Source organism: Chrysochloris asiatica, unplaced genomic scaffold, assembly GCF_000296735.1.
Source record: "Chrysochloris asiatica unplaced genomic scaffold, ChrAsi1.0 scaffold00020, whole genome shotgun sequence".
Taxonomy (NCBI): Eukaryota; Metazoa; Chordata; class Mammalia; order Afrosoricida; family Chrysochloridae; genus Chrysochloris; species Chrysochloris asiatica.
Window position 1 is genome coordinate 10,361,201 of NW_006408538.1, and position 16,788 is coordinate 10,377,988.

The following is a 16,788-nucleotide window of genomic DNA, read 5'->3' on the forward strand; positions in this document are numbered from 1 at the left end:
GATCTCTTGACTGCTGCTTCCACAAGTGTTGATACTTGATCCAAGAAGAATGAAGTCCTTGACAACTTCAATCTTTTCTCCACTGATAAGAATGTTGTTTATTGGTCCAGTGGTGAGGGTTTTTGTTTTTAATACACTATTAAATCATACTATATTTCATTTATTGTATTATACTATATTATGTCATACTTTGTGTGGGAGAAAGATGAGACTTTCTGCTCCTGCAAAGATTTACAGCCTTGGGAACCATGTAAAGGGTCTCTATGAGACAGAACTGACTCCACGGCACATAACCACCACTGCCATAGCATATTATACTGTGTCATATTATGCTATAGTTTGTTATATTATACTATATTATTATACTATACTGTATTATATTATGTTGTTCTTGTTGTTAGGTGCCATCGAGTCAGTACCAACCCATAGCAACCTTATGCACAGCAGAACGAAACACTGCCAAATCCTGGGCCAACCTCACTACTGTTACCATGCTTGAGTCCACTTATGCTGCCACTTGGCCAATCCATCTCATTGGGGTCTTCCTCTTTTTCTCTGACCATCCACCTTAACAAACATGATATTCTTCTCCAGTGACTGGTCCTCCCTGATAATATGTCTGAAGTATGAGACACAAAGTTTGGTCATCTTGGCCTCCAAGGAGCACTCTGGCTGTACTTCTGCTAAAACAGATCTATTGGTTCTTTTGGCAGCTCATGACAGTTTCAATATTCTCCTCCAACACCATTACTCAAAAGCATCAATTCTTCTACAGTCTTCCTTATTTACTGTCCAGCTTTCACATACATATGAGGTTACTGAAAATACCATGGCTTGGGTCAGGCACACCTTAGTCCTCAAGCTGACGTCTTTGCTCTTCAACACTTTTAAAAAGGTCTTATGCAGCAGATTTGCCTAATGCAATATGTCATTTGATTTCTTGACTGTTGCTTCCATGAGTGTTGTTCCAAGAAGAATGGAGTCCTTGAAAACTTCAATCTTCTCTCCATAGATAAGAATGTTGTTTATTGGTCCAGTGGTGAGGATTTTTGTTTTCTTGACATTGAGATACAATCCATATTGAAGGCTGTGCTCTTTGATCTTCATCAGTAAATGTTTTCAGTCCTCCTCACTTTCAGCAAGCAAGGTTGTATCATCTGCAGATCGCAGGTTGTTAATGAGTCTTCCTCCAATCCTGATGCCACATTTTTCTTCATAGAACTCAACTTCTTGTATTATTTGCTCAGCATACAGGTTGAATAAGTATGGTGAAAGAATACAACCTTGTTGCACACCTTTCTTAATTTTAAACCATTCAGTGTTCCCATGTTCTGTACCTCTTGGTCCAGGTACAGATTCCTCATGAGTACAATTAAGTGTTCCGGAATACTCATACTTTGCATTGTTGTCCATAGCTTGTCATGATCCACACAATTGAAAGCCTTTGCAAAGTCAATAAAGCACAGGTAAACATGTTTCTGATATTCTCTGCTTTCAGCCAAGATCCATTGGATATCAGCAATGATATCTCTCAGTCCACAGCTTCTTCTGAATCTGACTTGAACCTCTGGAAGTTCTCTGTCGATATATGATTATAGCCGTTTCTGTATTACCTTTAGCAAAACTTTATTCGCATGGGATATCAAAGAGATCGTCTGATGATTTCTGCATTCCGTTGGGTCACCTCTCTTTGGAATGGACACAAATATGGATCTCTTCCACTCAGTTGGCCAGATTAGTTGTCTTCCAAATTTCTTAGAAGAGATGAGTGAGTGTTTCCTGTGCTGCCTCACTTTCTTGAAAGATTTCAATTTTTATTCCATCAATACCTGGTGCCTTGTTCTTTGCCAATTCCTTCAATGCACCTTGGAATTCCTCCTTCAGTATCATTTACTCTTGATCATATGCTACCTCTTGAAATAGTTGAACATTAACCATTTCCATTTGGTACAGTGACTCTGTGTATTCCTTCCATCTTCTCTTGATGCTTTCTGCTTCATTCAATAATTTGCCCAGAGAATCCTTCAATAATGAAAGTCAAGGCTTGAATTTGTTCTTTAGTTCCCCCAGCTTGAGAAATGTTGAGCATCTTCTTTCTTTTTGGTTTTGATTCCAGATCTTTGCACAGTTTTTTGTAATATTTGGCTTTATCTTCTTGAGCTGATCTTTGAAATTTTCTGTTCAACTCTTGGACCTCTTCATTTGGTCCATTTGCTTTAGCATCTCTATGCTGGAAAGCACATTTCAATGTCTCTTCTGACATCCATTTTTACCTTTCCTTTCTTTCTTCTCTTCTTCTCAATGACTTTTTGCTTTCTTCATGTATGATATTTTTGACGTCATCCCACAACTCTTCTGGTCTTCTGTCTTTAGTGTTTAGTGTATGAAATCTGTTCTTCAGATGATATCTAAATTCAGGTGGGATATATTCACAGTCAAATTTTGGCTCTCGTGAACTTGTTTTCATTGTCTTCAGCTTTAGTTTGAATTCGCATATGAGTAATTGATGATCTGTTCCACAGTCTGCCCCTGGCCTTGTTTTGACTGATGCTATGGAGCTTTTCCATCGTCTCTTTCCACAGATGTAGTCAATTTGATTTCTATGTATTTCATCTCATGAGGTCCATGTGTATAGTCATCTCTTATGCTGGCTAAAGAAGGTATTTGAAATGAACAAATCATTGGTTTTGCAGAATTCTATCATGCATTCTCCAACATCATTTCTATCACCAAGGCCATAATTCCCAACTACTGATCCTTCTTCCTCTTTGCTACTAACCTTTGCATTCCAATCACCAGTAATGATCAATACATCTTGACTGCATGTTTGATCGATTTCAGATTGAAGAAGATGGTAGAATTCTTCTATTTCATCCTCACTGGCTTTAGGGGTTGGTGCATAAATTTGAATAATAGTGATATTAACTGGGCTTCCCTGTAGGCACATAGATATATCCTATGAAAGACAGTGTTGTACCTCATGACTGATCAGGATATGTTGTCTTTGACAATGAATGCAACACCATTCCTCTTCAATTTGTCATTCCATCATAGTAAACCATGTGGCCAATACCAGTCTATTTCAGCTCACTAATGCCTAAGAAACCAATGTTTATACGTTTCATTTCATTTTTGACAACCTCAAATTTTCCCAGATTCATACTTCATACATTCCATGTTCCGATTTTCAATGAATGTGTACAGCTGTTTCTCTTCATTTTGAGTTGTGCCCCATTGGGCTTTTCTCCCATGGGCTTTACTCCATTCGCATCATCATAGTCAACACTACTTTGAGGAGGCAGCTCTTTTCCAGTTGCATTTTGAGTGCTTTCCAACCTGAGGGGCTCAATTTCTGGCACTGTATCTGATAGTGTTTCTCTGCTATTCATAAGGTTTTCAGTGACTAAATATTCAGAAATAATTTGTCTCTGTCTTTGTCTGGAAGCTCATCTGAGACCTGTCCACCATGGTTGACCCTGCTGGTATTTAAAATACCGGTGGCATAGCTTTCAGAATTATAGTAACTCACAAGCCACCACAATACAACAAACTGACAGACGAGTGGTAGTCATTTGGTTTTAAGTGGAAACTGTCACTTTAAATTTTGAGGAGATCTTTGGGCATGTGTAGTAGAACCTTCTGGGGTGGGGGTGGGGTGTCCACTCACTCAGGCACCCCATCTAGTCACCAGAATGGAGGTGCACAGACAGTGAGAGACCAATGGATACCAAAAAAAAAGAACGTCTTCACATGTATCTCCGTGGTTCTGTCAGGCATCTGTGACTGCTGTGATCCTTCCCCTGCTTGGTCTCTCCCAGGATGGTGGCTCTGGGAGCAGCTGAGCTTCTTGAATTAGAAAGCAATGGATTTATTGATTCTGCTACAAATTTACCCAGCTGCAAGCCTTCCAAGCTTCTAAATACTCCTTTATATGCGGTTCAGAGTTCTATCACCATCCCCAGAACCTGCTTGGTCTGGTATTCTGTGTTGTTGCTGATGGAGCTCCTCACTGCACATCTATCCAATCCACCATCTTGAATAAGTATATAATCAGAGTTAACCCCAAACCCATGGCCGTCGAGTCGATTTTGATGCATAGTGACCCTACAGGATAAAACAGATCTGTCCCATCGAGTTTCCAAGGCTGTAAATCCATATAGGAGCAGACTACCCCATATTTCTTCCATGGAGCAGTTGGTTAGCAGTGAAGGATTTTAACCACTGACTCCTGAATCTAACCCAGGGTTCCTGAATCATAGAAGTGCTGGTTAAAAGCAACATAATATCAGGGAAAGTTAAAATCATAGAACTTTTTGATGGTGTTATTAAGTGCCACCCAGTTGGTTCTGATTCATAGCAACTCTCGAGGGTGTCGGAGGCTGTAAACCTTTATGGGAACAGATAACCTCATTTTCCTCCTGGGGCGTAGCTGGCAGGCTCAAAGCACTGATCTTGTGGTTAGCAATCCAGTGTTTATATTACAGCACCATAGCTTTCTTGCTCACAGGACTAGGAAGCATAATTTAAAGTAGGTCAGCTTTCTGGTTTGCCAACAATACCACCAGAATACAAATCAGGAGCCAGACACAACATAATCTGTGGCATTTAAATTATGTTATTCGGCCTCAAGTATTTGGGTCCCAAGAATAAACTTTATTTTTCCTAAAGATAAAGGAGATTTTTGGTTGAAGGTCTTCTGATTTTCTCTGCTTAATTCAGATAGACCAACATTAAAACTATTTTAGTGACATGTCTAAATACATATATATTTGTATTAATTGAGCCGTCTTTTAAAAATTCTATCAAGAAACACTATAGCAGTTCCTGTCCTTCCCCACTAAGAAATGGTTCTGATCCTCAAAACTAAATTGCCCTTTATTCTTACTTAGCCTGTCTTTCCCATGTGTGTTACTAACAATCCCACAAGTATTGTTTGAAGTAGCACTACCACTTTCTCGTCCCTGAGCTCAACAATAAACCCTCTCTTTGAAATGAATCCTGCCCTTATTTTACCAGCATGAAGTTTCTGTTTATGTATAATTGTGTGCCATTGAATGGAAAACAATTCTTAATGAAACTGATTGGAGTATATTTGTGTAATCTTAGTGCTTATTTCCCCCCAAAAAGCATCGTGCACTTCTGACTTGGGAACAACACCACAGAAGATAGAAGTGTGACACTAAGTGATAGAAAGCTATATTGAGCAATATACTATGAAAGCTAAAATTTTTTTTTTTTTATTAAGTATCTGTGTATATTTATTGGTATATTTGTGTGCATGTGTGTGTCAGAATGCTTTTATGTCAATCAAGTAATTCAATAATCACTTTGACTTAGTATTTCTCATTTAATGTTCATTAAGCAATAGACCAGACCCTAAGCAAAAAGTTACTAAACTCATCCCCTCCCCACCAAAAGTAACAGGAATCATTTGTTCATATTAATTTTATTCTTCATCTAATGTTTCAAAGATAATTGCTTGTTCCCTGTAATAGCATTTCCATAATTTATTTCAGGAACAGTGATCACTCAAGACATTTTGACAGGTCTCAGGTCAAAAACATATGCATGACAATGCTTATTCCTCCAAAGATAAGTGTATCTTCAAGAAAATAAATGGAAGTATTCATTTAGATCAATGATACCCAAACTTTCCTGACACAAAGACTGTCCTGAACCTTTTCTTAGACTTTGTTCATGATGAAGGCCAGGATTTACTATTTTCTGACAAACTCTCAGATGATTCATAATGCTCAAACTAGAAAGCACAGATCATTCATTGTTTTACTCATTCAACTCTTGCATAGGGTATACTGGATATTGTAGGATAAATTAGATACACTCTTGCCTCATTTGCAAAGGATGTTGCTGCTGTTAAGTAATGTCAAGTTGATTCTGACCCATAGCGACCCTGTATAGAGTTTCCAAGGAGCAGCTGGTGAGGCTGAACTGCCAACTTTGTGATTCAAACTGACTTTGCAGTTCAGTGCATTAACCTCAGTGCCACACCAGGACTCCACTTCAGATAACAGGAAGCTTAATAAATTGAAAGTTAGTTCATTATATATAATTAATTACTGAAGTATGGAATGTATCGAAAAAGACTAGTAAAGTATGTATAGTTACCATGTTATAGTAAGAAACAAATTGAATGATAAATATTTGATTAATGCAAAGAAAATAACTTATAAGGTTAAAAAAGGAGGTACATACTAGAAAGGAAAATCAGAATAGTAGGAAAGAGAGGAAAATGTAAGAGTAATTATTTGTGACTTAAAGTAGATAAGAATTTCTTAATCAGAGTACAAAATGTATTAACCATAAGAGAGGAAAAAAATGTATAGACTGGTTTATATTAAAATTAAGGATGTCTGTTCATCAAAACATATTAAAAATGAGAAGCCATTCCAGAGTGGAAGAAAATATTCTCACTACAGATTTCTGACAAATGATTTACATCTAGAATTTATAAAGAACTCCTACAAATAAAAAAAGAGAAAGACAAAGGATTCAATAGAATAATGAGTAGAAGTGTTGAACAGCTATTTCACATAAGAGGATATCAAATGGTCATTAAACATGTGAAAGATATTCAAGTTTATAAGTCATCATAGAAGTGCAAATTAGATTAAAAATTAATCACACCACGTTCTCACTAGAACAGCTAAAATGACAAAGGTAGAAAATACCATGTGTTGGACAAGAATGTAAACTGCAGTTCTCAGGATCTGCTGCTGGATGTGTAAATTAGAGAAACCATCTTGGAAACATTTTACAATCATCTATTCATACTTCAGATACATTATCAGCACTTTGTTGATCTCTAATTCTAAGTCATAGTACTCCCTAGATTTTGATCATAAACCAGGTAGATTTTTATCTTCCAGCCCTGAAAGATTACAGGAGATACTCGTTCAGAAATCTCAATTTATTTCTTTGTCTTCCATCCAAACAATGATAAAATATGGCAAAATGTCAAGAAGAATTCAGTTTTGTGTTTGAGTTCTTTGTGTCCCTGCTGCCAAGTCCTTTGGTTTATTTATTTCCTGAATACAAGCCTGCTGAATCTTTCACTCTCTTTATCAAAGGCTTTTGGAGTCTTGGGGTGCTGATGTAGGTTAATGCTCTGGACTGCAAGGTTGGTTTGAATCGCAAAGTCAGTGATTCAAGCTCACTAGCTGCTCCTCGGAAACCCTATACAAGGTCGCTATGGGTTGGAAACAACTTGATGGCTCATAATAACAACATCCAAAGTTTTTAGCCTAGCTCTGCAGCTTTCTAGGCATTCTCAGAACCCAGCAAATATCCCATGCAGAAAGTGCGTTTTAGTTCTCTCAAGTTTCCAGCTTATCATCCCAGTTTTGAACAATGACGTAACAACTTTCTGTGAGTCCTGTTGTGGCACTGTAGGATCAGTACTGGACTGCTTACCACAAGGTCCATGGTTCAAACCCACCACCTTCTCCTTGGAAACCCTATACAAGGTCACTATGGGATGGAACCGAATCTATGGTACTTAGCAACAACAACAATCACAACTTTGCAGGCTATTCTACTCACAGAAGACATCTTCTGCCTGGGCTAGGTCTATTCCTCAAGACTATACTCATAGCATAGTGGTTGCGAGTCGGGCTACTAAACTCAGGGCCAGCAGTTCAAAACTACCAGCGGTTCTGAGGGGAAAAAAATGAGGCTTTCTGTTCCCTTAAAGATTTACAGCCTCGGAAACCCTATGCAGGATTGCTATGAGTCGGTACTGACTCCACGGCACATAACCACCACCACCAACCACAATACTCATTCCTCAAGACCATTCCTCAAGACCATTGTTGTTAAGTGCCAGGGAGTTGATTCCAAACCATAGTGACCCTGTATAGAATTTCAGAGGGGTAGCTGGTGAGCATACAGTGCCGACCTTGTAATTCAAACCAATTTTGCAGTCCAGAGCATTAATCCATAGCACCACACCAGGACTCCTCAAATGCCCCCGGGGAATGAAACCACTGATGATCAGCAGAAGTTCTTATAATGGTTCCCCCCTCTTGGAAATTCGTGTTCATTTAATCCTTGTTTTCCTCAAACCTCTAGGATATAAAACTATGATTTTGGCTATTTGTGTGTTTTTATTTCTTGGTGCTGTACGATAAGCCCTGGACTGCTAACCACAAAAATGGAAGTTCAAACCTACCAGCTGCTACTTGCTATGAGTCAGAACTGACTTGGTGGCACTTAACAACAACAGCCAAGTAGTATAATGGGAGCACCGTGACTCTGTAGGGTAAGCACTGGACTGCAAACCACAAGGTCAGAAGTTCAAGCCCACACCACAGAGGAAAGACGAGGATTTCTGCTCCTGCAAAGATTTACAGCCCTGGAAACTCTATACAAGGTCTCTATGAATCAGAAACAACTTGATGGCCCTTAATAATAGGTGTTATAACAAGAAATTGGCCTGCCACAAGCTACTTGAAAAGGAAAGAGCTGTTAAATTACATTTTAATAGGGCTGTTGGATAAGCACTCGACTGTTACCTGCAAGGTTGGTGGTTCCAACCCTACACAGGGTCACTATGAGTTGGAACTGACACCATGGCACTTAGCGACAACAATGCTTCATTTTGGGGGGAGTGTAGTAGCTCTGTAGGCTAAGCACTGGACTGCAAACCATAGGTTGGTGATGGCTCAAGCCCACCAGCCACTCCACAGGAAGAAAGATGAGGTTTTCTGCTCCTGCAAAGATTTACAGCTTGGGAAATCCTATACAGGGTCGCTATATAAGTAGGAAGCAACTTGATGTCACTTAACAACACCAAAAATTAGTTTTTTAAGCCCTTTATTTGGAAGCAAAATCAATTCAACTTGTTTTCCACTCATTGTCTTTATTTTGAAATATGTTGTTGTTGTTGTTAAGTACCGTCCCGACCCATAGCTACCCTGTACAGGGTTTCCGAGGGTGTAAATCTTTACGGGAGTAGAAAGCCTCATCTTTCTCCCGCGGAGCGGCTGGTAGTTTAGAACCGCTGACCTTAAGGTTCACAGCCCGATTCGTAACCACTACGCTACCAGAGCTCCTTGAAATATGGTACAACATAAAACTATTTTGTCATCTTCCATATTATAATTCATCTATCTAAAGGATCATCTCCTTTATATTTTTTCTCCAATTTTAATACCAACAAATCTTAAACTCAGTTTATCCCTCTTTATATGCAACATGAGCAAGATATCCTAAATGCTGTTACTAAGCCCAATGTGGTGGGGGTAGAGAGAGAGAAGCAAGCAATATCCATAGAAAAAATATAGTTCAAAAGAACTTACTTGATGAGTAGTTTTAAAAATCTCCATGTACAAAAGAGTCCCCCCACTCCCACCACACACACACACACATAAGATTAAAGACAAAAAGAAAGGGAAAAAAAAAAAAAAAACAACTACAAAATAGAGACAGGAATAATAGAATAAAAGCTTTGAAATAAACACAATTCATAAAAAATGCTAAACAAAATGAAAGGAACATTTTATTAATTTCAGTCTTTTCATGCCGATTGCCTCAATTTATCCCAATTCAATTACATTTTATAGATGAGGAGTTAACTCAAAGAATTTAAGTGACTTCTGACAAATGTTAAAACTGCAATCCACAGAGGAGATTTTCTTGGTCTGGATAGTTTGTTTTATGATTTCTGCATCATTTTATTATTGTTAGTTCTCACACAGGTATTATAAGGCCTGGACCATAAGGTTAGTTTGAACCACAAGATCAGTGGTTCAAACTCACCAGGTACTCCTCACAAACCCTATACAGGGTTGCTGTGAGTCGGAAATAACTTGACAGTACTTAACAACAACAAGTCATCACTGTTAAAATCTTACCATAAAAATTTTAACTGGAGAGAGAGAATACCTTCTAAAAACACAAATGTTTCTATTATGAAAAGAAATACTTATAGGTTATCTCTGGTGACAGGTAAAGTCACAGACATAAGAGCCATCATTTTTCTAAATATCATAAAATTATATATAGCACATGGAGAACTCCTGTGGTGTTGTAGGATCAGTTCTGGGCTGTGAACCACAAGGCTGGCTGTTCAAACCCACCAGCCGCTCCTCAGAAGCCCTATACAAGATCGCTAGGAGTCTGAACCAACTTGATGGTATTTACCAACAACAACAATATACTCTATGTTCTTCTTTTTATCAGAGCTGTTGTTCAGGCACCACGAACACTGGTTAAAAAAACAACAACTCTCTCGAGATAGATGGATAGACTATATAGCTCTGGTATAAAATATATCTATAGATTACTATGACCCTATGAGTAGAAACCAACTTGGTGGCACAATAAGATAGATACATAAATTTTTTTCAAAAAAAAACAGAATGTCTTGGTGCAATGACAACTCTGGTCAAAAAGAGAGAGAGAGAGAGAGAAGAGGTAACCACATTAACATTAAAATGTTACCTTTAAGTAGGTGCCTGAACAATTCAAAGATAACATTTGTAGTCACTGTGGTTAGGCTTGGAGAAGGACACAGACTTGGTATTTTGTATTATTTCTTAGAATGTCTCTGTAAATAAATGTTCTTTGTTCATTTATTTAAAAGTGTCTTTCAATATATGTAGATGTTGTTGTTGTTAAGTACCTTGGAGTCACTTCCAACTCAGTGACCCTGCACAGGGTTTCTGAGGCTGTAAATCTTTACTGGAGCAGAAAGCCTCATTTTTCTCCCATGGAACAGCTGATAGTTTCTAACTTCCAACCTTGAGGTTAGCAGCCTGATTTGTAACCACTACACTACCAGAGCTCCTTATATGTAGGTATATGGGGAGGGAAATACAAGAACTCTTCTTTATTATAGCTTGATATCCTAAATTTTTTCAGAAGACCTAAACCTTTTCTAAGATGTGAAGTGACTGCCCTCCCCTTCCCCTATTCTTGTATATTTTTCTAGAATTAATGCTCCCTTTTCATAAAATCTTAAGGCTAAAATGAACCTTAGAGCTCCTGTTAGTACACTCCCCACCTATTCTTAAATGAATAGGAAGGGATTGTAAAAGAAAATATAATCACTAGAAATATTAATATTTTAAAAACTACCAGTGCCCAAATTCAACTTTGCCTGTTAATAGAGCAAGTAGCAGTCTAATTTTAAAATTTCATTAACTGCAGGAACAAGAAATTCGTTACTAAATTAAGGATGAGGCTAAGAGAAGTGTAACCTTGATGGAGGAATCATTTTCCTTCTATTCTATAAGGGGTAAATGAAGGCAGAACTGACTGGGGTCCTGGGTCCATGCTGGACACGTGGCAGTAGTAAAATAGAAAAGAGATCAGAAAGGGGAAGCTGGAGATACTTAAGATGGGTGTCTTTAATTTTATGAGACTTCATACTTTTTGTTCTGCTGCTAATGTTTAATATTTTCTCAAAGTAAAATATAGATGAAATTCCTCCAGTACAGGAAATTAGTAAGGTCCAAGCTACCAACAGGAGGAAAGGGAATATTGCAAACATTCCAGAACTTGAGCGGATACAGAGTGCCCAACATATTGCCTGGCACCTTGTAAGTACTCATTACTATTAACTGAGTTGAACATGAATTGAATTGGGGGTTCACTAGAAGCATGCTTCTTGAGTTAGGAGGCCTGGGTAAATGGGGCTAAAATACCTCATATGCACGTGAAAGGTGGACAGTGAATAAGTAAGACCTTAGAAGAATTGATGCTTTTGGGTTATGGTGTTGGAGGAGAATTTTGAAAGTACTGCCAAAAGAACAAACAGATCTGTGTTGGAAGAATTGCAGCCAGAGTGCTCCTTAGCAGCCAGGATGGCCAAACTTCATCTCTCATACTTCAGACATATTGTCAGGAGGGAACAGATGCTGGAGAAGGATATCATGTTTGCTAAGGTGGAGGGTCAGAGAAAAAGTGGAACATTCCCAGAGAGATGGATTGGCAAAGTGGCAGCATCAACGGGCCACAATTGTGAGGTTGGCTCAGGACCGGACAGTGCTTCGTTCTGTTGTGCACAGGGACACTATGAGTTGCTACCGACTCGATGGCACCTAACAACAGTAACAAATTAACTCACAGATTCAAAACCATCTATTTTTGAAATGCACGATCAGCAACACAGGAAGCTTTTACAACTAGCCAGCAAAATTTAAGCTTTCAATCAACAATTTCTTTCACTGAAGGTGTGGAGCCTGGAATGAATCCAGAAGCACAGATGGTATTTTACATCTGTGCATGCAATTTCCTTTTTTTCCATTTTTATATAAACCGCTATATATTTTTTTTAAAGAATGATAGAATTTACCAGTGAAATGCAGCAGCACTACTTATTGCCTCTACAAATGTTGCTCACCTCCATTTCACTTTTTTTTTTTTTAAGCAGCAATTTAACTGTCTTTCAATATATGTAGAAAGATGGAGCCCCGGGGAGACTTATGAACTGTTATTATATCCTGAGTATCTTTAGAAGATTCAATTCCTCCAAAGAAGTAAAACTTTTCTATCATTTTAAGTAACTGTTGTCCCCTATCCTCATCCCTAACAACTTTTCTAAGATGAATGTTTATTTTTCACAGAACCTTAAAGTTAAAACAAATCTTAGAGCTTATGTTAGTACCATCCCCTCAATATATCAACAGTGAAGGTCCACCAAGACTGGCAGCTTCTTCAAGGTCACTTGTCTTATCACAAGTAAGACAAGAAGAACATACCTGAATTAAAATGCAGAATTACAAAATCACATGTGAGAAGACCAACACACAGGCAGATTGCTAAGAATCCATTTCCAGGAACCCATGAAGATGGTAAATCCTACAATAAGTAAGACTGATTTGAGGGCATGAAGAAGTCTGACTTCCAAATCCAAGGATTTTCTCAAAAGAATTAAGAAATACCATGTTTCCTAGTTATATTCAAACAAATGATAAATGAGATGCTAAAATAACATGGGAGAGAATGAAATTCCAGGTAACCAAATGCAGTACAGGTAAACAGGTTTGTAAACATTGCAAAGAGAAGACATAACATAAACCTACAACTGAAACTAGGGAGGGAAGTGTTTAAATTAGAATGTTCAGTTTACCTCTAGAAAAAATGTTCTACTGAAACAGACTAAGTCTGTTTGATAGCTCCCCTAAGTGTCACATTGACTGTGCTTGCTCACACCTCTCCTCTGAGGTCCAGACTTGAACAAATCGCTTAATGGACATGCTCCCTGTGTCAAAATCTCCTCAGCCTTATCATGCCTAACACCAAATGCAAAGCCAAAGCATCTACAAGCCCATTGCCCTTTCAGCACTTCCCTCTTTAGAAGGCCCCAACATCAGAACATCTGGAAATCAATAAACCTAAATACCATCAGAGAACTTAACACTCACCCCATTCCTAATCCCTTGCCAAAGCCTGTCCCTCTACCTAAATGTCCTTAAAACCTGTTGCATTCCCTCCATCTTCGCCGTTATCTCTCCATTCACACTGCTATCTTGCTTCTCTCAAGGACCACTCCAGTAGGCTCCTAATTTCCTTGAACACGTCCACTATTTCCCTGGTTCTCACTTTGTCTAGAATGATCTTTTTGTAAATGTTAATCAATTCATGCCACTCTCCTGCTGCAAATTCATCACTGATTTCCAATTACTGTATAATAAAGTCTAGACTCTTAAAATCTTTACACTGGCATAGTAAGAATTAATGCTAAGGCCAAAATGGCCTCTTAAGTTCCGTCTCAAACCAATATGCTTCGGTCTCCTGCCCATTTCTTAGTCTCTAGTGTAGCCATTCTGGACTTTCAGAGTCCTGCTAGCCTCTGATCCTTTATGTCGTGTTTCTTTGGCCTGAAACATCTTCCTCCCACTCTCTACTTTGTTCACTAATCTCGACTCATATGATGCTGTCTTTGGAAAGCCTTTCAAGATATATTCCCAGCCCCCTAAGACTGTCCAGTACTTTCCCCATAGCCAATATAAACCTTAAGGTAATATTTTTAAATAATACATGTTTGCTGAATGTTCCCTTGCTGTAATATCATTTTCTATGTATTCATTACTCCCATTACCACTCAGCACCGTGCCTATCACATATATGAGGGGACTTCAAAAAGTCCATGAAAAAATGGAATGAAAAGATAATATGTTTCCATGAACTTTTTCAAGCCTCCTAGGTGTCCTGGTGTGGTACTGTAGAATAAAGCACTGAACCCCATGGTTTAAAGGTTTAAACTCACCAGCTGCTCCTCAGAAACTTTATCCAGGGTCGCTGTGAGTTGGACCCAACTCGACAGCACTTAAGAACAACAGTATACCTTCAATAATCACTTACTGACTAGACAAATCAATCAATCAATGAGGAGAAAAGGAGGGGGAGAAGGGGAAAGAGTGGGATAGCAAGAGTGGGAGAGACAGAATATTTAAAATACAGAACTTACCAAAAACCTCTTGTTGTTAGGTGCCATCAAGTTGGCTCCACCTTACAATGACCCTATGCACAACATAATGAAACAATGCCCAGTTCTGTGCCAGTCTCACAACTGTTGTTATATTTGAGCCCATCACTGTAGATACTGAGTCAATCCATCTTGTTGGGAATCTTCCTCTTTTATTCTGACTTTCCACTGTACCAAGCATGATGTCCTTTTCCAAAGACTAGTTGCTCCTGATAACATGTTTAAAGTATGTGAGACAAAGTCTTAACATCCTTGCTTCTAAGAAGAATTCTGTTTGTCCTTCATCCAAGACAGATTTGTTTGTTCTTCTGGCAGTCCATGGTACCTTCAATATTCTTCACCAATCAGAATTTAAATGCATCAATTCCTCTCCAGTCTTTCTTATTCATTTTCCAACTTTTACGTGTATATAATGTGATTGAAAATACCATGACTTGTGTCAGGAGCTCCTTAGTCTTCAAAGTGATATCTTTGCTCTTTAACATTTAAAAGAAGTCTTTTGCTGCAGATCAGTGCAATACATCATTTGATTTACTGACTGCTGCTTCCACGAGCATTGATTGTGGATCCAATTAAAATGAAATTCTTGACAGTTTCAATCTTTTCTCTATTTATCATGATATTGTTTATTGACCCAGTTGTGATGAGACTGTTGTTAAGTTCCATCATATCAGTTCTGACTCACATCATGTAGAGTAGACCAGAATACCGTGCCATCAGCACAACCACTGCTACGTTTAGCTACTGTGTCAATCCATCCTACTGAGGGTCTTCCTCTTGTTCACTGACCCAATACATTACCAAGCATGATACTTCTTCAGCAACTAGTCCCTCCTGGTGATATGACCAAAATACATGAGACGAAGTCTTGTCATCCTAGCATCTAAGGAACATTATCCCATTTACATGAAATGCCTCACCAGCTATTAACCTGGATAATTGTGAACTAGCAGGACAAACCAGGGTCACTTTTTACCCATGTCAATCTGATATATCTAGTAAACCTTTCCCTTAAGGTAATATCTATCTTCAAGGAGATCCTGGAAACTGCAAATAAAAAAACACCATTTTTGACTTTTTGCTGGGTTCACTAAACCCTCTGGAATTGTGTGAAGATAATATTCCCCAGTGCAAATTTGAGTTCTGAAGGACTCGAGTGTACGTTCAAAATTCTACAGCTATAGTGCCTGCTTACTGTCAAATGCACAATGTTGAAAGTCTTAGCGCAGGACTGCTCAGAGTTTGTGTGGCTGTGTCCATCTGTGTGTCTATGGAGGTGAGGGCGGAAGTGATCTGCTGATCAGTGATTGAGAAAAAGACCAACAAGATGCTACTCCCCTTACATTATTTAGTAAGACACAGTTAAGACAATTGTGATTTATCAGGTTTTTCTGCTGTGCTCATCATATTTAACATCAGAATCATCAAAATGCAGGGAAAGTTAACAGAGTATGTATAATTAAGAGAGAGTTAAAGCAAAGAGAGAGAAAAATGCCAATGCAATGCAATAAAGAACTTCATTTGCTTATGTGACTTAGAATGTTGATATAACTTGGCTCCCATTAAAAGTTTTCTAAAATTGGTATCCAATTTCTAAGACCCTCTAAATCCACTTCAACTAAAAACTTACACCATGAATTTAAAGCCACCAATAATTCATAATATGCAGGAGGACAACCCTAATCCATATTTATAACTTTTAGAGACAGGATTTGCATTCCCAGTCTGGCTTCCCTGATGCCCTGCTGGCCATATTTTTTTGCGCAAAGACATATGCAAGTTATTTTGTGTTCTTTTTTTTTATGAGCACAATCTGTGCATCAGAGAGTCTGCTTTCTAGAATAAGAAGAAGAGTCCCAGGAATTGAAGATACAACAAGACACCAGGGTCCATGCCCATCTCGCTGCTAACTTCTGCTACCGAAGAAACAGGAATAAAGCAGAGGCTTAGATCTAAGAGCTGGGGGATTTGAAACCTCAGGTACAACTTTAATATGTAGGTTTGAGAAAACCTTGAGAAAGCCAGCAATTCCACAAAATACCTACTGAGAGCCAGGCAAGACAATAGAAAGAGCAGAGCAGTTGCTCTCAAGTGTCTGCAATATAATTGGAAAACTAGGACAACTCATAAGATGGTCATCACTAACACACGGTAGCATGTAAGAAATATCAGTAAAATGGGAAACTGCTACAGTTCAGAGGAGGGTGCTTGCAAGGTTGTGAATGTTGGGTTTTGTTTGTCAATTTATTTGTTATATTTTGTTGTTTGTTTTTTTCTTAAATCTTCATAAAGTAAGTAGAATTTAACCTGGCTCCTGGTAGAATCCAGAGAGACAG

General features: G+C 38.4%; 1 protein-coding gene across 1 annotated transcript in view; it reads right to left on the reverse strand.

Moving 5' to 3' along the window:
- Window positions 1-16,788, reverse strand: part of CTNNA3 (catenin (cadherin-associated protein), alpha 3) — a 2,468,838-nt gene that overhangs the window by 1,776,132 nt on the left and 675,918 nt on the right. The window lies entirely within an intron of this gene.